Here is a 26,153-nt window from a genome sequence, read left to right as displayed (position 1 = left end):
AATAATAATGATACAATTTATTTGTGAAGCTCTTTTCCCAAGCTGAAATCGCTGTACATATCATTTTTTTGAATACAATATGTGACACAAGTAGCAAGCTTCTTGCTGATAGCTTCAATCAAATGTCTTCTGACTGTAACAGCACTTACAGGTAATTGTAGATCATCTTTGATCTTTCTGGAACTGATGAATGGCTGAATCTTTGCCATTCTGACTATTGTTTGATCCGTTTGAACAGTAGTTGCTTGTTTTCTTCCGTTTGTTTCGGGTTTTTGTTGCCATGCCATTTTAAAGCATTTGAGATCATTTTAGCTGAGCATCCTATCATTTTCTGTACTTCATTATACGTTTCCCCTCTCCAATCAACTTTTTAATCAAATGACGTTGTTCCTCCGAACAATGTTTGGAATGGCCCATTTTACTTACCAATTCAGAAAGAAATATATTTTATAACAATGTGTGAAACATTTGCTTCCAATTAATGACACCTGGTTTTTCACAGAATTAATGAATTCTCTAATTAAACTACACATTGCTATTATTTTGAACACGCCCATTTCAATGAATGAGTCAGCGTGCATGTCATGACAGTTGGGTGTGTTGTTTTTCTATTTCTATTACACTACTACATCTACAAGTAAATTATTTGCCATGCAGAAATATCACTACTACTAATAACAGTGGTTCATCAGGTTACTGATGTTGTACTGCTATTTTTTTTAACACAACTGTACATCAGATTTACACTTTGGAGCCACAATTATCACGGTAAACACACAAAACATTGAAGTCAAAACACAATGCACACAACAGAGTTTACACAATAGATTGTGGTGGAAGAAAAAGTTATTCCATTCCTGACTACAACAGGTTTATATACCAGGGTATAAAACTGGATGGCATTAAGGAGGAGCTTCCACACCGGGCGGCTAGTCTGCTCAACTAAAAGAAGAAGAATATGTTTATGCGATCCAACTTTTTTGCGACTGTTACGGCAGGGAGGACCAGAAGCAGACACAGGGGTGTGGAAAATGGCAAGTTTACTCACAGGTGATGGGGCAGACAGAGTGTAGTCACAAAACAAGCCAAGGTCAAAATCCAGGGGGTCAGTCCAAACAGGCAGAGGTACAGAATTCCACAAAACACAAAGAATAGTCCAGGGAAGCAGGCAGGGGTCAAAACAGGAAAACCAGATAAGCAGATAACCAAGGGCAAGGACTCAAGGGCAAGGGCAAGGGCAAGGGCAAGGAAATAAGGAGGCTAGAACTTGGGGAAGGAATAAAGGGCTCGGGAACAGAAACAGGACAAGACGAACTAGCCACGTGCAACTGAAAAGGACAGGTATAAATACACAGGGTGTCGTTGCTAGGAAACAGAAGCTCTCAAGGTCCAATCTCTAATCAGTTGTAAAACAAGTCCAGGAAGTGAAAAGATCCCACAACAGCAAAGTCTGCAGAAAATTTGACTTTATTGTAGCACACGTGCACAAAAGCCAGTTCAAATCCTCAGATTTCCAACCTTCCAACAAAACTCTCTTTTTATGCACAATCCTTATCTCAGTACAACCAATAGCTTTCTTAAAAACCATCATATGACTTGGCTATGTTGCAGATGTTTACTTTTCAGTCCTGAAACCACTGTGGCGAATTTTCCCCTTGATTCCCAAAACAAAGAAAGACCTTTTTCCATACATTTTGTGCTATAGGCTGTGTCTTCTAATAAACTTAAATCTTTAACATGAAAAACATATGAAACACGGTGCTATTCACTATATAGTGTTTTCCAGAACTTTCTACGACCTATAGATCAGTTTTGGTGATTTCCACCTCATATTAATCATTTCACTTAACTTTGGATTACATGTGGGTCACCTATGCATTTCTAACAACAATATTCATCAGTAAAAAGTCATAAAGAGTATACAGATGTACTGAGCACCAGTCAAATCAAAATCATAGAAATTATATGATAGACATCAATGAAAAATAAAAGTAAGTCATAGAAAGTATAGATAAACTGAACAGCAGTGGCATCATAGAAGATATACATTAATCATCAAAGAAATCATGGAATATATATTACTACACATCTAATCACTACTTTCTTCTAAGTGACGAAACGTAATTCTTTAATCTTGCAGTCTTTGCTCTCTTTTCGACAGTGTACACTGTGGTTTCTTGCGTTTTCATAAGCTTGGTTATAAACAGGTTCTAGGTTCATTCAATTTAATAAAAACAGCATACATATGATAAATTGATTATATGTTGTGTATACATATATATTGATACACTCTTAGCCTACATTTTCGAAAGTGTTGAAGGAACCAGCTTGTTCATTAGGGCAGAGTCTGATTTTGATTTGTACTTTTGGGGGGGGGTCTCCTGCTCTACATATCCCCCCTTTCGGGGTCATGATTTATGGCCCCGAACGGCTCCATGTTCTGCAATCTGTATGACCTTCTCGGTACCTTGGTAAATATCAGGCCATTATGCCGCCTGGGTATGTCCAGGGTTCTGGGCCTATTACATTACATTACATTATTGGCATTTGGCAGACGCTCTTATCCAGAGCGACGTACAACAAAGTGCATACCTATAACCAGGGATAAGTTCGCTGAAAGACCCTAGAGGTAAGTACAATTTCAACTGCTACCTGTACAAGAAAGATAAGGACAAGGGCCATTTTATTTATTTATTTATTTTTTTTATTTTTTTTGAACAAACAAACAAACAGAGCAAAAGTCACCAAAGTTAACTATCCAAACACTGCTTACCTAGCCAACTAAAATACTGATACACAAGTCACAGAGACAACAATTAAGGTTCACAGGGAGGTAGGGAGGGATGGGGAGAGGTGCTGTTTGAAGAGGTGTGTCTTCAGCTTGCGCTTGAAGGTGGGGAGGGATTCTATAGTTCTGACCTCAACGGGGAGTTCGTTCCACCACCGTGGAGCCAGAACAGACAGTAGTCGTGAGCGTGAGGTGGAGGTTCTGAGAGGGGGAGGTGCCAAGCGGCCTGTGGAGGCTGAACGAAGAGGTCTGGCAGGGGTGTAGGGTCTGATGATTTTTTGCAGATAAGCTGGGGAAGACCCTTTAACTGCTTGGAAGGCTAGCACCAATGTTTTGAATTTGATGCGAGCCATGACAGGCAGCCAGTGGAGGGAAGTAAGCAGGGGGGTGACGTGTGAGTATTTGGGAAGGTTGAAGACCAGACGAGCTGCTGCATTCTGGATGAGTTGGAGGGGTCTGATGGCAGACGCTGGGAGGCCAGCCAAGAGGGAATTGCAGTAGTCCAGGCGGGACAGAACCATCGCTTGGACCAGGAGCTGGGTCGAGTAGGGGGTGAGAAAGGGGCGGATTCTCCGTATGTTGTATAGGAAGAACCTGCAAGACCGGGTCACCGCCGCAATGTTCTCGGAAAGGGACAGTCTGCTGTCCATCACCACGCCGAGGTTCCTTGCACTGGGTGACGGCGTGAGTGTGGTATCCCCGAGGGAAATGGAGAGATCCAGATGGGGAGAGGTATTAGCAGGGATGAATATCATTTCAGTTTTACCTGGGTTGAGCTTTAGATGGCCTATCAGGTGAGCTGGCAGCATCTGAATCAGAATAGGTAGAGGCAGGGGAAGAGCCTGGGGAAGGACGCCGGGGCACTGTGGGTGTGTAATCATTGTCTGACTCAATTGGTTCAGGGGATTGGGGGGAGAAGAGGTAGGGGTTTGAGGGAGGATTCAGGAGCGCTGCGAGTGAATCAGGGGATTGAGGGGAGAAGGGGTAGGGGTTTAGGGCAGGAGTCTCAGTCTGCATAGGGACTACCGGGCTCTCTTGCCTGCCCTCTGTTGCAGCTGTAGCCTGTCTCTGCACAGGGTCGGGTGGCATCGGGATGCTCTCCATGCTTTCAGCAGGACTCAGACAAACGGGACAATCAGGGCCCAGCGCACAGGGAGGGGGCCTTGGACAGGAGTTACTCAGTTGGCCCAGTGTGTCTAAATACACTTGATATGCCAGGGGGTTACTGGACCAGAGGACTTTACTCCCCTGCCACATTACCAGAATTTCTTCTCTGATTGCTGCAATAAAGCTAGCGTGTGGGGCCAGTGCTTTCTGAATGTCAAGTTCAGCTTCGCAGACGAAGTGAATTCTTGACATTATGATCTCAGTTTGTGTTGTCGGTTCATTCTTTACCGTGTACCAGGGTATAGTAAGCTTTTTCACATGAACCCAGCTTGGTTGTATATTATTGGGCCCATCATAGTAGGACAGTAACCACAAGGTTGGCATCATCCATTGACCTGTTTGACCTGGGAAGGGTAAGGCAGCCGCCACCTTGGCCTTGGCTGCCGTCATTCGCAGTGACAGGCAGCGCCGGGTATGTCCCACCCCATGTATACTAAATTGGGTTCCTGCACATCCCTTGCTACCATAGCAACATCCAATGCATTTGACTCCTCAATGTAACGCTGCTCCCAAGGTTCCTCCAACGCTTTCTGTCGCACTGGCCATAGCCATATCAAAAAGCAGCATGTATTACTCTAATTAACCCACTCTTAAAATGATCACAAACTTCCACTAAATTGGTTAACACGTTATTCGTAACAGTAAAAATCGTCGTAGTATCCAGTGGCCTCTGGGTACGTCTGCCACCCGAAGGATGCAATCGGCACACGCTGCGGGTATCCTGGTTTGCAGATCTCGTACTGGTTTGACTGGGGCACTGTTGGTGATGTTGTTCCTCCCTCTGTCAGGTGCACCGGCTTGGTGTTCTCATACTGGTTTCGCGGGGGCACTTCTGGAGCTGTAGGCACCCTCTCTGCTCCCTCCGTCTCCCTGGATCGTGCTCGCGGCCTCTGATACCAGGACTCTCCCGTCTGGCGCCAGGTCTCTGCGATACTGCCCCTGTATGACACCAGATGGATACCTATAGCACTGTGGAAAGAAGATCTCAAAAGGGGGAGAACACAAGATAGCACCACCAGCACCACCACCAGTGCTATCCCCACTACAAGACCTATTTTGGCCAGCCAACTTCCCCACTGTCCAATAGCCTGCTCCAGCCAGTCCCCCACAACATGGCTATATCCAGCATTCTCATTCACCTCATGTTTCAGGGCCTTCAATCTGTCCATTGCATGTGTAAATGTCCCTTCTGGGGAGGTGTTATTGGGGATAAAAGTACAGCAGTCTTTTCCAAACATTACACAGACACCCCCCTTTTCGGCCAGCATCCAGTCCAAGACCCAGCGATTTTGACTAACCATTTTGCTAGTTGCCGCTAACTGTTCTCCTAGGGCTGACAATGCCACGTCGGTGTGGTTCATAAACCTTTGCTGATTATAGTATATGTAGTTTATCCACTCCACATTTTTGTTTACAGTTATCCATGGAATGATAGATTCAAATCCTGCTAATATCTCATTCCTGGCCTTAAATTTATTAGGGATCCCCCTTGGTTGGCCAATTACATCTATAGTTATCTCGGACTCAGCCTCATCACTTCTTCTCTGGCGCCCACTAGAGGTTGGACCTTCTTGGGCTGGGTATCCAATTGCAACTGAATGAGCCAGCATTACGCGAGCACATGTTCCCATCCAACCTATTGGTAAGCGACTATATATATCTTCCCCACACACCCAGAACATATCAGCCACCCTTGTATCTGCATTAATTATATTCTGGCATTTGGGGGTCGTTATCCCTGTGGAGTTTATATTTTGCGTATAATTTATAATGGCATTTTCAGTATCTTGTAGTAACCATGGCAAATTAGTGTAATTTAACTGAGGGCGGCCCTGCTCTTTGGTCCCATTACATGTCCATCTAATCTGACATTCACCTGGGAATGTGCCTACCTGTACTCTACCATTGGTGACCTCATAACATAATGTTGCCGTGGGCCCCACTATATCTCCTCTCAGCGTCTCGTTCCTCTGTACCACCTCCGCCCAATAATTCATCAATAATGTCTCCCATTTCTGCTATATCTTGTGCAGGCTCGTCAGATTCAGGCTCCCCAAACTCAAGTCCCCCAAAGTAATCAGTGTCACTCCCGCCAGGCGGTTCTGGAGGACTAATATGATAAGGAGGTACTTGACTAGGTCCCTCTCCCGGGTCATCTTCTTCCTCGAGATTATCCTCCGCTTCTTCTACTCTCCTATCTAGCGCCCTTGTGCAGTGATTCAAATGGTACCAATAAAGGCTACCTGCGACTTGGAGAGCAGTTGGGGAAGTTCGAGTCACTCGATAGGGACCTTCTCGTCGCACGTCGTTCCACTTTCGTCGAAATCGTCGGATGTACACCCAGTCCCCGGGGCGCACTGGCTGGTCCTCTGCAGCTGGTTCTGGCTCTCTGGATTGTTCCTGCTCAAATATAATTTGGTGAATGGCAGAGAGTTGATGCATATACTGTCGAAGGCCCAACTCCATTTCCTCTAACGGAGGGCCTTCTGACTGCCCACTTAATTGGGGTGATGGCATTCTCCTACCCGTGACCATCTCATGAGGGCTAAGGTGGGTGATTCTGCTTTCCTGGCTCCTGTAACACATTAATGCCAGAGGTAGGGCATCTACCCAATTCATGTGAGTATCGTGACATATTTTGCTAATCTTAGCTTTAAGAATCCCATTTACTCTCTCCACCATGCCCTGTGACTGTGGATGGTATACGCACCCATACCTTTGCTTTATTTTTAAAGTCTGTGCAACTTGTCTCAATACATGTCCTATGAATGCAGGACCATTGTCCGAACTTATTGTCACTGGTATGCCAAACCTTGGTATAACTTCATTCACCAGAAATTTTACCACAGTTCCTGACCCTTGGTTCTTGGCGGGAATGGCTTCCACCCATCGGCTAAACCGATCTATGACTACCAACAGGTATCTCTTACCTCTTACCTTGTGTATCTTGTCTACATAGTCCATCATTAGGTGTTTAAAGGGCCCTTCTGGTGTTGGCATGTGGCCAATTGGTGCTCTAAATGGCTTCCGTATGTTATTTTGAGCAGATATTTCACACAACCTCAACTGATAATCAATTCGATTTTGTAAGTAAGGTGACCACAATCCCTGCTTTTTAATATTCCTCAATACCTGTCCCCGCGCACAATGATCATAGCCATGCGCTTCACTGATTAGTTGGGTTAGTAGCGGTACCGGAACCACAAGCAATCCCTCCACATTTCGCCATAACCCATCCGTGCCTTGCATAGCCCCTCGCCTGGCCCAGTCTGTCTTTTCCATATGATTCGCCTCCAGTTGTGCTTCCCTTATAGCGGCTAGCGATGGTTGTGCATGTAATATCATTGTCGGTGCAACTAATGAAACTTTACTTCCTGAGGCTTGCCTTGCTGCCTCATCAGCATTGTTATTACCCGTTATCACAAAATTATTTCCCTTTTTATGAGCTTGACATTTGACTATTGCCAATTGCTTTGGTTTCAACATTGCCAATATTAACTCCAAAATCTGTTCCTTATGCTGTATGTCAGTGCCATTTGTTTTTTGAAAACCTCGGGCTTTCCATACTGCTCCAAAGAAATGGCACACCCCATGAGCATATGCAGAATCAGTATATATGTCTGCGTCTTGCCCTGCCATTAATTCACATGCTCGGGTTAGGGCCTTGAGCTCAGCCAGCTGTGCTGAGCAGGATTGTTGACATCTCTCAGCTTTTAAGGTCACCCACTTGGCACCTCGCTTTTCAACCACTGCATAACCCGAATGTATTCCTCTGTGATCTAAGTAACTTGAACCGTCCACAAACACGATTCTTTTACCCTCCTGTTGCAGTGGTTCTGTTTTTAGATCTTCTCGTAATTTCATGAACTCTTTACTCTCCGGGACACATTCATGAGGTATCCCATCCCCTTGGGAGTGGGACATATTCTGCTTTTCTGGATTTACTGTATCACACTTGACAAACGTGATGTCTGAAAAAGCTAACAACATTTGATACTTGTGTATTCGGGCAGGTGTCAACACAAATTTCGCCTGGTCTAACATTTCTACAACTTCGTGATACGTGTATATTCTTACCGGGTACCCCATGGTGACTGAAACTGCTTTTTGGTAGGCTTCCCAGATGCCTGCCAGGTCCTGGTAACATGGAGGATAAGCAGAAGCAACACTATCCAACTTTGCGCTGTAATATGCCACGGCTTGTTTTCTTTTACCCACATGTGTTGTTTGCATTAGTACCGCTGTCATATATCCCCTTTTTGTTGTTACATATAGGTCAAATGGGTTTTTATAATCAGGTGTCGCCAGTGCAGGTGCTTGCATTAATTCTTGCTTAATACAATTAAAGGCAGTCTCTGCCTCTGCATCCCATGTTAATCTGTTTGACAATTTTTCTTGGCCTGCCTCTTTCATTATTTTTCTCAATGGTTGCGTTTTTTCAGAGTATGCTTCCACCCACTCCATGCTAAATCCCGTCATTCCCAAAAATGTCATCATTTGCCCCACTGTCTGAGGTTGAGGAATTCGCATTATTGTTTCCAACTGTTTGTTTGACATTCCTTTACCGGCAGCCGAGATTACTCTTCCCAAATACTCCACCTCCTGGGAGCAGAACTGCAGTTTTTTCCTGGACACTTTGTGCCCCCCCTCGGCCAGTTTCTCCAGCAGCTTCATGCTGTCAGTCACGCATTTTTCCTTTGTGTCTGCACATAACAACAAGTCATCAACATATTGCAAAACCACACTTTCAATATTCAATCCTTGCAAATCATTTTTCAACACTTGGTTAAATACATGTGGTGCATGTTTGTACCCCTGTGGCATTCTGTTGTAGGTATACTGCCGATTCTCAAATGTGAAGGCAAACAGCTCTTGACTTTGTTCAGCCAATGGAATGCTGAAAAAGGCAGAACACAGGTCTATCACGGTAAACCATTTTGCGGTGTGAGGAACGTTGGTTAGTAAAGTATGAGGGTTAGGTACCACTGCAGTCATATCTTGCACTACATCGTTAACTGCTCTCAGGTCCTGTACCAATCTCCATTTTTCCCCATCTGCTTTTCGCATTGGCAGTATCGGTGTATTACACGGACTACACGTGGTTCTGAGTACTCCGGATTTTAGCAGGCCTGCTATTGTTGTCCTCACTCCCTCCACTGCGTCCTCTTTTAGAGGATATTGTGCTGTAAAAAGACCGGTACATCCTGGTTTTAAATACACTTCAACCGGGTTTGCTGATTTTACTTTACCCACATCAGTATCATGCTGTGACCACAACTGAGCTGGCAATTGCCCCAAAAGCTCCTCTAGATCCAGATCCCCCCCTGATTCTTCCCGTGTTGTACCCTCTTCCCCCGGTACCCTCACCAATTGGGGCTTTCTCCACATTGTGGTACTTACCATAATTTTGATCATTGCACAATCTTCGGTGCACCAAATTAAGAGATTGTCTGTCGGCCTAAAGTCGAGGTATTCTGCTCTCTTAACCATGGGACCTAAGTCCTTAGCCTGGTACCCTGGGTTGACTTTCAATGCTATGTGTGGGGCTGCATTTTGCTCTTGAAACCATTTGTCAATCCATATGGTCTCGCACACTTTTAAAGCAGCTCCTTCCTGCCCTATCAGGAGTGCAGTTGTCACTAAAAATTCTCTCTTCCTTTTATCTTCATTCCACTCCTTTTCTAGCTCTAAGCTCTGTGTGGGATCGACTCTCATTGTACAATGTAAACCCTTCTCTGGCTCCGTTGCATCTGGGATCTGGGCTTCAACGTATGTTTTCCAAGTGTTCCATATGTGGTCGTTTACCTGTGTTTCAATCTCCCCTATCTCATATACATTTGTCATGGGGTGGTTTTCCCTTTCCATATAGTACATTCCTGTCAAATCCATTCCCCCTCCCTCACAATTTAAGTTTAGTCCTAAAGCAAAAATTGCATCTCGTCCTAGAAGGCTTACGGGGGAATTTTTACACACCACCACCCCTAATTTAGCTTCTTTTGTACCGATTTTTATTGTTACCGGTTGTGTGGTCGGGCTTAACATTATTTTCCCTGAGAACCCTACTGTTTGAATGACTTCCCCCGACAGTGGCAGATGTGAGGCATATTCTTTCTGAATGCAAGTGCATGTTGCACCAGTATCTATCATCATAGGGACAACTTTTCCTCCGATTTGTACATTTATTATAGGTTCTTGTTCTGAACCCGTTGTTATCAGTACATGTTGTCCTACTCTGCCTGGGTTCTCTGGGCACCCCTAGTGGGAACCTCAGTAATTTACAGGCCCCCTGGCCTGATATGGGGTTTGCACCTGAGGAGGCGGAGCCAAGTTGGGATAGCCCTGCAGTTGCTGGGGCTGACTGTGATAGGGGGCTTGCACCTGAGGGGGTGGAGCCAAGTTGGGATAGCCCTGCAGTTGCTGGGGCTGACTGGGGGCCCAGTTCCCCTGATTAGCTGGGCTTGAGTTTTGTGTGTTTGGGCACTGTCTTCTTATGTGGCCCTCCTGACCACATCCATAACATACTATGGGACCTCGCCTCTGCTGGTTAGGGAAACCTGATTGGTTCCAGTTTCTATTCGACATGTGGCTGTTCTGATTCTGCTGACCTCTCCACTGATTGAGCTGCCCATCATTCCCTGGCCCTCCCTTCATTTGGTTCCCACCCATTTGTGCCCCCCCCCCTTGCATATTACCTTGCATGGCCACTGGATGAGGGTTGCCGGAGAAGTTGTAGACCACCGTCGACGGGGGTGCCATCGGGCTACTCCATGGTTCAGGTGTGAGGGGTGCCTCAATGTCAAAGAAACCATTGTCCATGTTCTGTATTTTCACAGAAGCCACTTTTTTTGCCTCTTTCTCTTTTTCCAGCTCTTTTGCCTCTCTGGTCTTTTTTTCTTTGGCTTTAAGTTCCTCCAGCTGCAACTGCAGCAGTTTCCTTTGGATGTCTTTAGCTTGATCCTCCAGCTTTTTCCCCTCTTTCCGCTGTCTCTCTACAGCGTGTACCACATGCTCCACAAACTCTCTGTGGGTCATGGTGTTCAGTCCCACCACCTCATCGAGGCGGCGCCCCACTTCTGAAGGCATCCCCTCCCGTATGGCTTTACGGAAGAGGGTAGTCATTATGGGGTCCAACTGTATATTCCGTTCAGTTATCTGCCTCCACCTACGCAACTGCAGGTGAATGTACGTTGCCGTTAAGGTTGTGATGTCAGGTCGCGCAGGATACAGCGCTCGTAGTGCAGTCCAGACAGTCCCCCGCACGTTATCAAATGGCCCCCCATCCACTGCGGGGGTTTGCACTTGGTCTCTGACAAAGCCGGCCTGCTTGAATATGTCCAGCATTGTTTCCATCCCCATGACCTTCCCCAGGAGTGCCTTCAGGTCCCCCACCGCCAGGATCCGGCCCGTTGTCTCCTCCTCCAGCACCCTGATCGAGTGGCTCGCTCCATTCTGTAACTCAGGGAGATTTGTTATTACATTTTGCATGTCCTGAGTGGACCAGGGAATGTATCGGGGTATATTATCTCTAACCAATAATGGCCCCACCATGGTGGGGGTTTCCTCCTCCTCACGATACCGCCTGGGCTTCTGTATTGTTCTTGTTCTACTAGCGTATCGCCCAGCTATATCCCCCTGTATGTGTGCTGATTTTACTTCCTGTTTTGACCCCCCTTCTCCGCAATTTTCCCTCCCAAGGCCTCCCTCTTCTTCCCCTAACTCACCACTACTGTACTCACTGCCACTTCCCTCTGTTTGGATAACCCGCTCATCCTCATTATATTTTACTTGACCGAGCGATTTTCTATTTACTGCGCCTTTTGTTAGGCTTGATTTATACATATCCTGAGATTTTGTGTCTTTGGTATTTTTTGGCTCCGCCCACTCCAATGCCTCCCATGTTTTATATGGGAGTTTCTCCCATTCATAATTTTCCTGCCCCTGCTCAGTTGATTTACGACCTTTACCTGCTCTCTTTTTTCCCTCAGTGCTCCTTATCTCATTTGCTGTTTTCACTAACTTACTGTGGTAGCTATCGTACTCTTCCCATTTTTTTTAAATCAATTTTTTCATATTTTCCGCCTCTTCATATTCCTTTTTAAGCTCTTGTACTCTCTCTTCCACCTCCTTTTCCTTACCCTGGAGACGCTCTTTTGCTTCCCTCACCTGCTCTGCATCTTCCCCATGCTCCACCCACCCACTTATTTCAACTTGCCCTTTTACAACTGGACAAATGACCTTCTCTCCTGGCGGCGCGCCAGGCATAATTGGGCCTATTTGGTGTACAACCCCCTCCTTCTCTCCCCCCTGCCCCTGCGGTTGCAAGGCATACGGGGGAGGAGTCATCATCTCCCCGCAATTGCCTGATATCCCCATGCCCTGCTCTCTAGAAAAGGATCTGAACCACCCTAAGATCACTTTTTCCTGTTCCCTTTTCAGCTGTCTTTCCTTTGTTTTATCTCCCGGTTTATAATTTGCTATTACCCCCCCCATCAGATAGCATATTTCTCTATCGACCGTACCACCTTTAGGCCATTTTGTCACCAATTTTTTTGTTAGTTTTTCCCACTTCTTGGAAATATTTTCTATCTCTTGTTTATATTTAGGATATATCCCCGCAATTATCTCAACTGCTGTTTTCTTTCCCTCATTCATTATTATATGTGGTTCTTATAATTATCTATTTTATTACATATATATTCAATTTTATGTTATTTAGATATATATATATATTTTTTTATTTTTATTTTTTTATTATTATTTATTTCGGACCGTATTTATTTACCTTATTCTATTTTTATTGCTTTCTACACCTTTCTTTTATGATTGTATATGTAAAAAATTATTTTCAAATTATTTATTTATTTTTGTTTGTTTTTTTTAACTCAGCTGTCTGAATACACCGTTATATTTGCTCAAAGTACAGTACCAACATTCTAGGCCTCAGCATAGCATACCAGTATTTTCTCTTACAAAATCTGCTCAAAGCACAGGCATTCTAGGCATCATACCTTTAGACGACACACTTTTTATCAGAGATTCTTGCAGGAGGCCCTTCTTGGGCTTCTTTCCTTCCAAGTCTCTGACACTCTATGACATTTAACAACTTAACACCGTTAGTAGCCACAAATATAACTTCAATCCACCGTATCGATATAATTTTTAGACTTAATACAAGTTCTGCTAAACAAACATTTCTCCAACACACTTTATGAATTCAACTACTGTTCACTATACGCAAATGTCAATGCACCTTCAGACTAAACACAAGTTCTGCTTCAAACATATATCCGACACAATTTTATAACACCATATCACAATGAATTCACTCACAGCTCGCTGCGCGCATTTTCTGCAGAGATCGTTTGCCGTTATCTCCCCCTTCAATTTCCGGTATTAGTTGCCAGGTTAGTTATACGAGAAGATTTTTTGCTTCCAGCGCCAGGGAAAAGAGGTCAGAAGGGCATCCCCTAGTTCGGAATATGAATAGTTAAATACTCTCACCTTCTGATTGGTTGTACGGCATTCAAGGAGCTGGTATCCTCCTCCCCAGTCTTCCAGGCACCGGAAGTTTCAGCAAATCCTCTTTCGTATCCCGGACGAGCCCCCAAATGTCGTTGCTAGGAAACAGAAGCTCTCAAGGTCCAATCTCCAATCAGTTGTAAAACAAGTCCAGGAAGTGAAAAGATTGTAGCACACGTGCACAAAAGCCAGTTCAAATCCTCAGATTTCCAACCTTGAATAATAGACAAAACTCTCTTTTTATGCACAATCCTTATCTCAGTACAACCAATAGCTTTCTTAAAAACCATATGACTTGGCTATGTTGCAGATGTTTACTTTTCAGTCCTGAAACCACTGTGGCGAATTTTCCCCTTGATTCCCAAAACAAAGAAAGACCTTTTTCCACACATTTTGTGCTATAGGCTGTGTCTTCAAATAAACTTAAATCTTTAACATGAAAAACATATGAAACACGGTGCTATTCACTATATAGTGTTTTCCAGAACTTTCTACGACCTATAGATCAGTTTTGGTGATTTCCACCTCATATTAATCATTTCACTTAACTTTGGATTACATGTGGGTCACCTATGCATTTCTAACAACAATATTCATCAGTAAAAAGTCATAAAGAGTATACAGATGTACTGAGCACCAGTCAAATCAAAATCATAGAAATTATATGATAGACATCAATGAAAAATAAAAGTAAGTCATAGAAAGTATAGATAAACTGAACAGCAGTGACATCATAGAAGATATACATTAATAATCAAAGAAATCATGGAATATATATTACTACACATCTAATCACTACTTTCTTCTAAGTGACGAAACGTAATTCTTTAATCTTGCAGTCTTTGCTTTCTTTTCGACAGTGTACACTGGTTTCTTGCGTTTTCATAAGCTTGGTTATAAACAGGTTCTAGGTTCATTCAATTTAATAAAAAGAGCATACATATGATAAATTGATTATATGTTGTGTATACATATATATTGATACACTCTTAGCCTACATTTTCGAAAGCGTTGAAGGAACCAGCTTGTTCATTAGGGCAGAGTCTGATTTTGATTTGTACTTTTGGGGGGGGGGGGGGTCTCCTGCTCTGTGAATTTTCCCTACAAGGGGAATGAGACAAACTAGGCGGGGCATGGGAGTGAGGGCGGTCTAACAAATAAACATCAGGTGAGACACATGAAAGGGTAATGGGACAATAACGAGGGGGAAAACAAAAACGCGAACTGGATTCACAAAGACACACATGTAAAACAAACGGCTCTGGACTAGAGAGTAGACAATGCATAGACTGAAGACGTAGTGATAGTTAAGAGACAGGTGCGAACACTTCGCTGAAACAAACGAGTAATAAGGGATAGCATAGGAAGGCGGAGTTATAGAACAGCGCAGAAATGCTAAGAGATGCGTTAGTGAGTTAGTAACGTGAATATTTCTAAACTACCCAATAAAAGTGATTGTTAGTTAGTTAGACAGACAGTAAGTGTATTAATCGGATTAGTACTATACAAAACCTAGATTAGTAGTGGTTAGTAAGAATAGTGCTTTACAACATTTAACTATCAAGAAAAAGCAGGAAGTAAGAATCGCGAGTTTAGAAAAAATGTTGAACCCCGAAAACTACCGTAACCACCCGAATAGTGGGGAACGCAGACAGGGGAGTGACTCGACTGGAAAACATTCAGACGCAGACATAACAGGGGAGGACGAGTGCAAAGACTAATGAAAATAAACAGAACCAGACATGAAATATGAAAAATAATAAATTACAAGAATAAATAATACTAAACAATGATACACTAACACACAGAACACAGGAACATAACAGCGACGATGATGAAGATGATGGCGTGGCGTAGTTCGCTAGAACGAACCATTGTATGTAACTCAACTTCTTTAAACAGGCTTTACAGAGGTCGGTTCGTACGTATGGGCGTTCGTAAGTCGGGCATTTTTAACCCAGGGGCTGCCTGTACTCTTCAACTCAGCTCAACTTTAAGCTTTAATTTAAGCAGTTTCTGTAGCATTTAACTATATGTTACTTAGCAGTCTTCAATCTTGCTACAATAGCAAAAATGTAATCGAAAAATGTTTGTCATTGTTATACAGAGCTATTTATTTACTTACTTATAAAAGTTAAATATGTTTAGCTCTTAATATGGTATGGTCATGTGGTAGTCTTGGCATTGCTGCTCTGTCAAACCTGAAGGCTGTCTGTGACAGTTAAAAGGGGGGCAAGGATTAGACATGTGAGTTTCAACCCTGGGATGGCTTAACAAGACTGCCAAAAGAACTGCATTCAGAAAGCGGCACAATGCTTGCTGACAAATGATCATGTTTCCCTATTTTTCTCAGCCAAGAGTAATCGAATGTGGATTATCTTACTAAATGTCAGACTGTGACAGCATGTTAACATTGCCCATCTCCTAACAGCAGCAATGATTTGCTGAGTGGGATTTTTATAATTCCCCTGGCAATAGCATGTCCTGATAATTATGATGAAGTATGCTGGTCAGTGTTGATTCAGCAGTCCTCGTCTCCAGCAGATATTTCATTTCCTGGGTCTCCTTCATGCCTGTACAGTCATTGCACCTTTCATCCGACCTGGCAATATTAGCCACGTCCTTTCTGCTTGCTGGTTCCCTGTTCTCACATCTGCCACGGGCTGGTGCTTGCCCAAGGAGCCCCAATCGTTGGGGCAGGAAGATATCACAGCCAGATGTCTGGCGTCTAAGAGTGGAAATGAAGAAATAATAGACCTTGGTTTTTGATGGTCAACAGATGTTCCAGTGTGTGTGCCTCTGTGTGTGAGTATAAGTGAGTTTAGATGAATTTGCCCTTTGAAAAACCAGTACATAATGTAACATTGTGGTCAACGGCTTCTTGTGTTGTATTTTTATATATTAACAAATTAGGTACCTTGTTGGCGCACACAATGTGAAAGTTCATCCTTAAACCTATTAACCATGAGCCATCAAGCTTGGGCCACAACCTTGTAATATTATTGAGAGCTATCAGCAAATACACTCACTGTGCACTTTATTAGGAGTATTTGTACACCTACTTATTTGTGCGATTATTTAATCAGCCAATCGTGTGGCAGCAGTGCAGTGCATAAAATCAAGTGTTTCCCTTAACTCTGACATTTAAGGGTTGATTTCCCCTCAGCTAAGGGATTACCTGAGGGTGTTGCATATAAAGCCTTAGACATTTTTCCTTGGTAAAAGAAACAGTTAAGTGCTTTGCTGCAGTGGTTGACTTTTTCCTGTAGCAAAATTTGAAACCATGGATGCGTTATCTCATCTGTTATGATCAATGAATGTAGACGATACAGTTACTTGATCGGTTACAGTTATGCTGAAGCCAAACTAATGCATGTTACATTGTTTGATAGGTGGTGGACTGCCCCCTTCCGATGTATCAGAGTCCAGGAAAATGGTCCAAGACATTCTTTGGAAGGACTCACCGGTTCTGTCTGGTATCCCAGGCAGTTTAGAGAGTGGATCACCTGAGCTGGTTAATCTTAAAATTAATTTCATAAATTGAAAGTTGCACTTTTCAGAACATTATCAGCTAACTTGGTTTTCAGAACACAGTGAGTCTACATTACTCAAAGTACCTATAGCCTAATGGCCTACTCAATAGAAGGCCTGTGTGTTTCAGGAAACCACGCAGACAATGTTCCTTCAACAGCCCTATTCAGGAGGATGTGCTGGAGTTGCAGAAGGAGGTTTTACAGCTCACTAAAGAGATCAATAAACTTAAAACAGAGAAGGACAACCAGGAGCTTTCTAATATTATTCTCAGCAACAAAGGAAAACTTATGATCATACATATTACAGAGGAATAGCCTCTCGAAATCAAACTTTTCCTCTTTCGGGCTAATTAAAGAATGCGTGGGCAATTGCATTTCTAAGTTGCTTAACAATTGTATGTCCATGCCCCTCACCTTGCTGCTGTTCTTCATGTCCATGAATGTGAGTATGTGTTCTTCCTCCAACACATACTCTTCATCAGTGGCAGGATTGTTCTTTGAAGCTTGAGCTGTCCAATGGTCCGCTCTATTATGCACCTTGTGTGCATTAGAGTGTTGTTGTACCGTTCCTAGAATGTAAAAAAAAAAACATTGACCGAAGTAGGCAAGAAACAGTAATAATTAAAGTAAAGGGAAATACAGTTGGGGACACACCACTAAAAACAGGGACTGTCACCTGAAAATGGGAATCTGTGGCCAACCTAATGTATAAGCCTAATTATATGCACTGAGTATGAGACTATCAGTTTACCAGTGCAGGGGTTGAGGGACTCAAGAATGGTGTTATCAGCCATGGTCGACAAGGGTACTCACTGTCTCTGAGCAGTATGCCACCATGCACACCATCTTCAAAATCCCTCCAGAGCCTACTCTCCGCCTGGATACGGGAGTCATGAGTGCTCCCAGGCCATGACGCCACCACATTTGTGATGTGATGAGGTGGTCACACACCAGTTGAATATTAATTGAGTGATAGTTCTTACGATTTACGTGCTTGTCTTCATGTGCCTGGGGTGCCTGGATCCTGATGTGAGTGCAATCTATAACACCACAGAAAAAATTTGATCTCAGTGATTTCAACCGTGCCATGATTATTGGTTCCAGACGGACTGGTTTGAGTATCTCTGTAACTGCTGATCTCCCGGGAGATTACGCACAGACTTTGCAGAGAATGGTGTGAAAAACAAAAAACATCCAGTGAGCAGCAGTTCTGTGAGCAGAAACGTGTTGTTAATGAGAGATTAATAAGGTCAGAGGAGAAGGGCCAGACTGGTCGAAGCTGACAAGAAGGTGACAGTAACTCAAATAACCACACAGTACAACAGTGGTATGCAGAAGAGTATCTCTGAACACACAACATTTCAAACCTCTAATTGGATAGGCTACAGCAGCAGAAGTCTAAAAAATAAATGTAATACCTAATAAACTGCTCGCTGAGTGTATATTAATAGTATATAAAGAGTTTCCATTTGGAATGACATTTTGTCACACATTTTATTTACCAATGAATTGCCAGACTGCATGCAGTTTTCTGTCACCATGAGAAAAAACCTTCTGCTTTTGTAGGACTGCTGTGCTGCATATGGTGGGACACTGGGCTTTCTTAGTCTGACCTTGTCACCAGGAAATGAATGGGTCTTTCACAGTTCATCCTTAATGGGAGAAATTCTGCTGGACAGAAGTGTTTGCTGACAATGATTTAGATCTTTTGTTCTGGGGTCAATATCATTGCTCTTTTTTATGCCCACAACAAATTTTAAATTGCAGTGTACCCCCCACCACGCTATAACCCATTGCCTTTTTTCTGGTGTATTAGAACTTGGTACGGTATGATAGGGTACGATTAAAAAAAATATGTGCTTAGCATATATCATATCGTACTGTAGACAAGCTTTACCAAAGCTTTCCTCTCCTAATTAAAGTCTAAATGGGATTCATCTGGTTTTACTCATTATTTTTAAAAATGACATTTTTGGAATATTGCTGTAAGCCGATAATTAGCTTCTGTCCATTATAATTAGCTTGACTCTATAAAAAATAATTTTTTGGTCTTTTTGTAGTACTTGATACAGAACAAATTCATGGAATATACAGTGTGCTCCATAATGTTTTGGACAAAAACATTATTAGGGGTCCAAGCGCTGCAGGTGCAGGAAACCTATTGTATTTGTGGGAGTTATTCTTATTAGGGGTCCACAAAGTACTGGAATTGTATTTGTATGAGTTATTAGGGGTTCAAGCACAAAGTGGTATGATTCTTGGTATTATTATTATTATATTATTATTATTATTATTATTATTTGGGGTCCAAACAGTGAAGCTGCTGGAACCCTATTGTTTCTGTTCTGATTATTAGTGGTCTAAACACAAAGTGAGTGAATTTCATTGCTGTGGAGTAATCTTCAATGAGAATTGCCCATAGACTTAACATGTACAGTACAGTATTCACAGCGCTTCACTTTTCCCACATTTTGTTGTTACAGCCTTATTCCAAAATGGAATAAATTCATTTTTTGTCCTCAAAATTCTACACACAACACCCTATAATGACAACATGAAAGAAGTTTTTTGGAAATTTTTGCAAATTTATAAAAAATAAAAAACTAAGAAATCACATGTACATACAGTGGTGTGAAAAAGTGTTTGCCCCCTTCCTGATTTCTCATTTTTTTGCATGTTTGTCACACTTAAATGTTTCAGATCATCAAACAAATTTAAATATTAGTCAAAGACAACACAAGTAAACACAAAATGCGGTTTTTATTATTAAGGGAGGAAAAAAATCCAAACCTACATGGCCCTGTGTGAAAAAGTGATTGCCCCCCCGTTAAAACATAACTTAACTGTGGTTTATCAAACCTGAGTTCCATTTCTCTAGCCACACCCAGGCCTGCCATACCTGTTCTCAATCAAGAAATCACTTAAATAGGACCTGCCTGACAAAGTGAAGTAGACCAAATGATCCTCAAAAGCTAGACATCATGCCGAGATCTAAAGAAATTCAGGAACAAATGAGAAAGAAAGTAAGTGAGATCTATCAGTCTGGAAAAGGTTATAAAGCCATTTCTAAAGCTTTGGGACTCCAGCGAACCACAGTGAGAGCCATTATCCACAAATGGCGAAAACATGGAACAGTGGTGAACCTTCCCAGGAGTGGCCAGCTGACCAAAATTACCCCAAGAGCGCAGCGACGACTCATCCAAGAGGTCACAAAAGACCCCACAACAACATCCAAAGAACTGCAGGCCTCACTTGCCTCAGTTAAGGTCAGTGTTCATGACTCCACCATAAGAAAGAGACTGGGCAAAAATGGCCTGCATGGCAGAGTTCCAAGACAAAAACCACTGCTGAGCAAAAAGAACATTTTTTTTTTTTGACGAGACAAAAGTTGAACTTTTTTTTTTGACGAGACAAAGGTTGAACTTTTTGGAAGGTGTGTGTCCCATTACATGTGGCGTAAAAGTAACACCGCATTTCAGAAAAAGAACACCATACCGACAGTAAAATATGGTGGTAGTGTGATGGTCTGGGGCTGTTTTGCTGCTTCAGGACCTGGAAGATTTGCTGTGATAAATGGAACCATGAATTCTGCTGTCTACCAAAAAATCCTGAAGGAGAACATCCGGCCATCTGTTCGTGACCTCAAGCTGAAACGAACTTGGGGTCTGCAGCAGGACAATGATCCAAAACACACCAGCAAGTCCACCTCTGAATGGCTGAAGAAAAACAAAATGACTTTGGAGTGGCCTAGTCAAAGTCCTGACCTGAATCCTATTGAGATGCTGTGGCATGACCTTAAAAAGGTGGTTCATGCTCGAAGACCCTCCAATGTGGCTGAATTACAACAATTCTGCAAAGATGAGTGGGCCAAAATTCCTCCACAGCGCTGTAAGAGACTCATTGCAGGTTATCGCAAACGCTTGATTGCAGTTGTTGCTGCTAAGGGTGGCCCAACCAGTTATTAGGTTTAGGGGGCAATCACTTTTTCACACGGCCATGTAGGTTTGGATTTTTTTTCTTCCTTAATAATAAAAACCTTCATTTAAAAAATGCATTTTGTGTTTACTTGTGTTGTCTTTGACTAATATTTAAATTTGTTTGATGATCTGAAACATGTAAGTGTGACAAACATGCAAAAAAAAGATGAATGCAGCAATGTACAGAGACATCCTGGATGAAAACCTGCTCCAGAGCGCTCTTGACCTCAGACTGGGGCGACGGTTCATCTTTCAGCAGGACAACGACCCTAAGCACACAGCCAAGATATCAAAGGAGTGGCTTCAGGACAACTCTGTGAATGTGCTTGAGTGGCCCAGCCAGAGCCCAGACTTGAATCTGATTGAACATCTCTGGAGAGATCTGAAAATGGCTGACGCTCCCCCTCCAACCTGATGGAGCTTGAGAGGTGCTGCAAAGAGGAATGGGCGAAACTGCCCAAAGATAGGTGTGCCAAGCTTGTGGCATCATATTCAGACTTCAAGACTTGAGGCTGTAATTGCTGCCAAAGGTGCATCAACAAAGTATTGAGCAAAGGCTGTGAATACTTATGTACATGTGATTTCTTAGTTTATTTTTTATTCAAAAAAAACTTCTTTCATGTTTTCATTATGGGGTGTTGTGTGTAGAATTTTGAGGGAAAAAATGAATTTATTCCATTTTGGAATAAGGCTGTAACATAACAAAATGTGGGAAAAGTGAAGCGCTGTGAATACTTTCCGGATGCACTGTATATAACTTATAAACTCATTGATCACTTTATTAGGAACATTTTTACTTTATCACATGAATAAGTAGGTGTAATAATCTAAGCAGGCAATTGTGTGGCAGCATTGCAATGCATACAGTCATGTAGATACGGGTCAGGAGCTTAAGTTAATGTTCACATCAACCACCAGAATGGGGAAAAAATTTGATCAAAGTGACTTTGACCATGGAATGATTGTTGGCGGCAGACAGGGTGGTTTGAGTATCTTAGAAACTGTTGATCTCCACACACTAGCATTTCCAAAGAGTGGTGCAAAAAAAAAAAAAAGTCTAGTGAGCAGAAGTTCTGCAGACAACAAAGCCTTGTTCATGAGAGACGTCAGAGGAGAACAGCTAGACTGGACAGAGCTGGCAGGAAGGTGACGGTAATGCAAATAACCACACATTACAACAGTGGTATGCAGAAGAGCATCTTGTTCTGAAATCTAAACGAACTTGAGAAAAAATGGTAGATCGTTTTGTCTCAGCAGCAGTGACTCAAGCAGTCTGTGTTGGTCTCAGAAACAGATTATCCACTAAAGCAAGGGTGAAACCTCAGTTCTGTATGGCAAGCCATTTATTGGTTTTCTGTAGCTACCTACTGTCTAGCTAGCTGCTCATTTGTCCTCCTCAGCTAGCCATGAAACTTATCTAGCCAGTCTAAATCAGCAGCTAGTTTATTAGCTAGCTAACGCTAATTCATAAACACCAACAAAATGAAATTACTAGCACACAGTGATCATGGCATCTTGTTAACTCGCTAGGTTTTGCAATCTACTACTAGCTAGCTGACTGGCTGATATGGGATATTTCTCAACTTTACTCAAGAAAACATGAGAATTGGCTAGCCAGATATAATATGCAAATAATATGTGTTGATGGCAGGCAATGCGCATCTCCTTAGGATTTGACTGAAGAAATGTGTTCAGACAGCACTCCACTGAGACTGCCCTACTCGCGGTGACTGAGGCACTCCACTCTCCTGTTCTCCACTCACTCCCTCCTCTGTTCTCATCTTCCTCTCAGTATTTTGCTATTCATGGATTACTTTTCTCTTGTTGAGGAACTTAGGCACTTTAGGTCGCTTTAGATTAAAAGCATCTGCTAAATGATGAAATGTAAAATGTAAATGAGAATACAATACAGTAATAACATCAGGCAAGTCATGGTCCTCGACCCCTTCCAGTTTGCCAGGTTTTCTAGTAGTGTCTACTGGAGTCCGGGTATTGGATATAAACGTGCAACTACCAGCTGTCCTAAAGGACTAAACCAATCTGAGCACTGTTGTTGTACATGCCGACACCAATGACACTTCCCTCAGGGAATCAGATGTCTTAAAGGAACATTTTCAAACTCTTTTTAACTCCTACAAACTGCTAACAATAACATTGTAATCTCTGGACCCCTCCCCACCTAAAATCACGGCATTGGAAAATTCAGCTGCCTTGCTTGGCTAAAAACAACTTGTAACAAAAGGCACATCATTTTTACTGCCAAATTTGATTTGTTCTGGGGTCGCCTTGCCTTCTTCAAGTGTGATGGTCTTTATTCAAACAGCAGGGGGACTCAGCTGCTGTCAAGAAACATTGAGCAAGGTATTGCCATGTCACTGTCCTCTTCAAACAACACAGCCACTGAGTACCCCATTAACTCAATAATTAGCAATGGACAGAACACTGCTGAATTACAGTCTCGAGGATCTAACGTTAAAAATGTGCTGGTTATCCCTCTTAACCGACAACAAAACAAGATAAAATTAATATGGCTTTTTAACATTCATGCTTTAAACAAGTAATTTCTTATTAAGAATCATAGCACTCGTGAAATTGATTGTCTATTTTTAACTGAAATGTGGTTGAGCTCAAGACGGGCCAGCAACATTCATTGAAGCTTGTCCACCCCAGTTCTCCTATTCGACCAGGGTGAGAAGGAAAGGTGGGGGACTGCTGCTATTTAGGCCTGTAAGGGTAGGGATGTAGCTATTGGGCTCTATAGGTCATTTCAATACAATGCCATTATAGTAAAATGTCAGCCTCCACTTTTAGCAGTGGCAATATATAGACCTCCAAAACAATGTCCCTAATTTTTTCTAACAGTTCTCAGATCTGCAGTCAGTAATTTACACTACTTTTGATAACCTACACATTGATCATAAGGCAGATACCAGATGGATTTTTTTTTTAATCTATTGGACTGTTAACATTAATTAAAATCATTAAAAGTGACTTTTAAAATAAATAAAAAATCATACAAATGATTAGATGATCAATCATCAAGCTTTTTATTGAAATCCATGTGAAACGATTAGATGATGGACGAGAGGTAAATCAGACATTTTAATGGAGCTTGACAAGCTATTGCAAGCTACTGCCGAGCCAGCAATGGGGCGGGACCAGGCCAAATTAGTCTTAAAACTGTGATCTTCTGGTCCTGCAGCCACTACTCCACCACTTGGTGACAGGTTTTTTTGGCATTGAATTGCTGTGCCATAAAATGAGATGTGCAGGAAGAAGCTAAGCATCTTGTTAGACAAGCAAGACCTCCAGTCTGACTTAATTCTCTTCATGCTGGAGAATCCACGCTCACAGCGAGATTAACTCATGGGGAACACTTGTGTGTGTGATTTTCAGTATGAAAATATCAAAAATGTGCTTCCCTTCCAACAGCACCCTGAAGTAGCCGCTGCCCCAGCGCCTGTGGTTCAAGGTACCTGTAGTGACGCTGAACAAGTATTTTCAGGTCAAGCCACTCTCTCTTAGCTGCCGCTACAGAAGTAAAGTCCCCAAATGCTGCTGGATGGATTGGAAATTCTCCGTGAATTTGATCAGCATTGCCAAATGTTACCAGTTCAGTTGTGTTTTCTGGCCAGTTATACAGATCAAAGGGGGTGGAGGGTGACTTCAGAATTCCTGTCTCATTCCCAAAGCGTGCTGACAGAAACCTACACAGGTTGTTGATGAGGCAGAGCTTTACTGAGTAAGTTGAAGGTGGAATTGTCCATTTCACTCCTGTGAGCTGGACAATCTGCCAGGTGTTTCCAGGTCCACCCTCATCTAGTACCTTCTGGAACCTTGGGCCTGGGTCTGTCTAGCTTTGTAATACTTTTTTTATGAATTACAATGAGTAAAATGTTGTACGTTATATTGTGAGCATAATAAATATTTGAATTTTGTTTAACATATTATGTTTACTATAACATTGTGTAACCTTCCATATTGCTGTGAGGAATCAGAGAACAATGAACCAAAGAGTGAGATGATAGAAGTTAACGTTAAAGTCTTTATTCACTTAAGAACAGATCAGATAGGCATTGATCAGACAGGGGTTGATATCCAGCAAACAGTCATGACAGAAATCAGGCGGTTCGAAAACAAGAGTCCAGACAAAGGGTTGTTACACAAGCAAACAGGTTCCACAGAGATAATCCAATACATGGTCTGTGTCACAAGCAAGGGGTTGATAACAGATGGGCAGTCGAAACAAAAGGAGAATCCAAAATCAAAAACCGAATAGCCCAAACACAACGGGTCACATCAGAACAAAAGGGTAAATCCTTACCCTTTAGACGGAGGTCTAAAACAACACGGGTCGAAACAGAAGTCAATCAGAAAATAATGCTGGAGAGTGTAGTCGGGACACATAACAATCTGGCAACGAAAGACACAAACAAAGGGGTTTAAAGACACCTCTAAACAAGCACAGAAATGAGAAACCGGTGGAACCAATGACAAGAGACAGGAAGGAAGTACATATAAGGAGTGAAAAGGCGGAGACATGAAATGAGACACAGATGAAAGGAATGAATGAAAGGAACAACCAGGAAACAGATCATGGTGTGCAATAGGGTAACAATACACGGAAACAACTTACGACAACTTAGACAAAACTTGGACAATGAAAAACACAGAATCTGACAATTGCACAGGCTTACATTATTCACATCTAAAGGTACAATAGGTACAATCTGTTAAAACATTGTTAAAAGACCATTGTAAATCCCTTCCTGTGATTGAAAAAGGCTGGGTGTTAACTCACCCTCGGCCTATGTTTATCCTCATTAAATTCGGGTTTGAAGATATGCAGTTGACGGCCCAACACTCTGTACCAAAGCATTGTATAACTGTACGGTCCACCGTAATGGCCTACATTATGGGAGAGGGCTCGCTATCAAGTGTCCTAAATGACTCTGGAACCGACACCAACCTGATCTGCCCTATTCCGGTTCATCAGCTGGGAGTTCCTACGTCCACACTGTTCTAAGCCCTCTGCACCAACACGCTCATTGCCGCCCCCTTGGCCGCAGTTGTCACAATTACCTCACCGACTGGGAACTATCACCAGCTGGAGCGCCAACTGCCACCAGTCCTGTCTCCAGTCTGCCTCCAACCAGACTGATTGGTTGT

At 42.7% G+C, this 26,153-nt stretch overlaps 1 protein-coding gene across 3 annotated transcripts in view; it reads left to right on the top strand.

Annotated features, from left to right (window-relative positions):
• Positions 1–26,153, top strand: part of spata17 (spermatogenesis associated 17) — a 303,051-nt gene that overhangs the window by 50,651 nt on the left and 226,247 nt on the right. The window lies entirely within an intron of this gene.

The sequence above is a fragment of the Conger conger genome, chromosome 1, assembly GCF_963514075.1.
Source record: "Conger conger chromosome 1, fConCon1.1, whole genome shotgun sequence".
Classification (NCBI taxonomy): Eukaryota; Metazoa; Chordata; class Actinopteri; order Anguilliformes; family Congridae; genus Conger; species Conger conger.
This window is presented reverse-complemented; position numbering and strand designations above follow the sequence as displayed.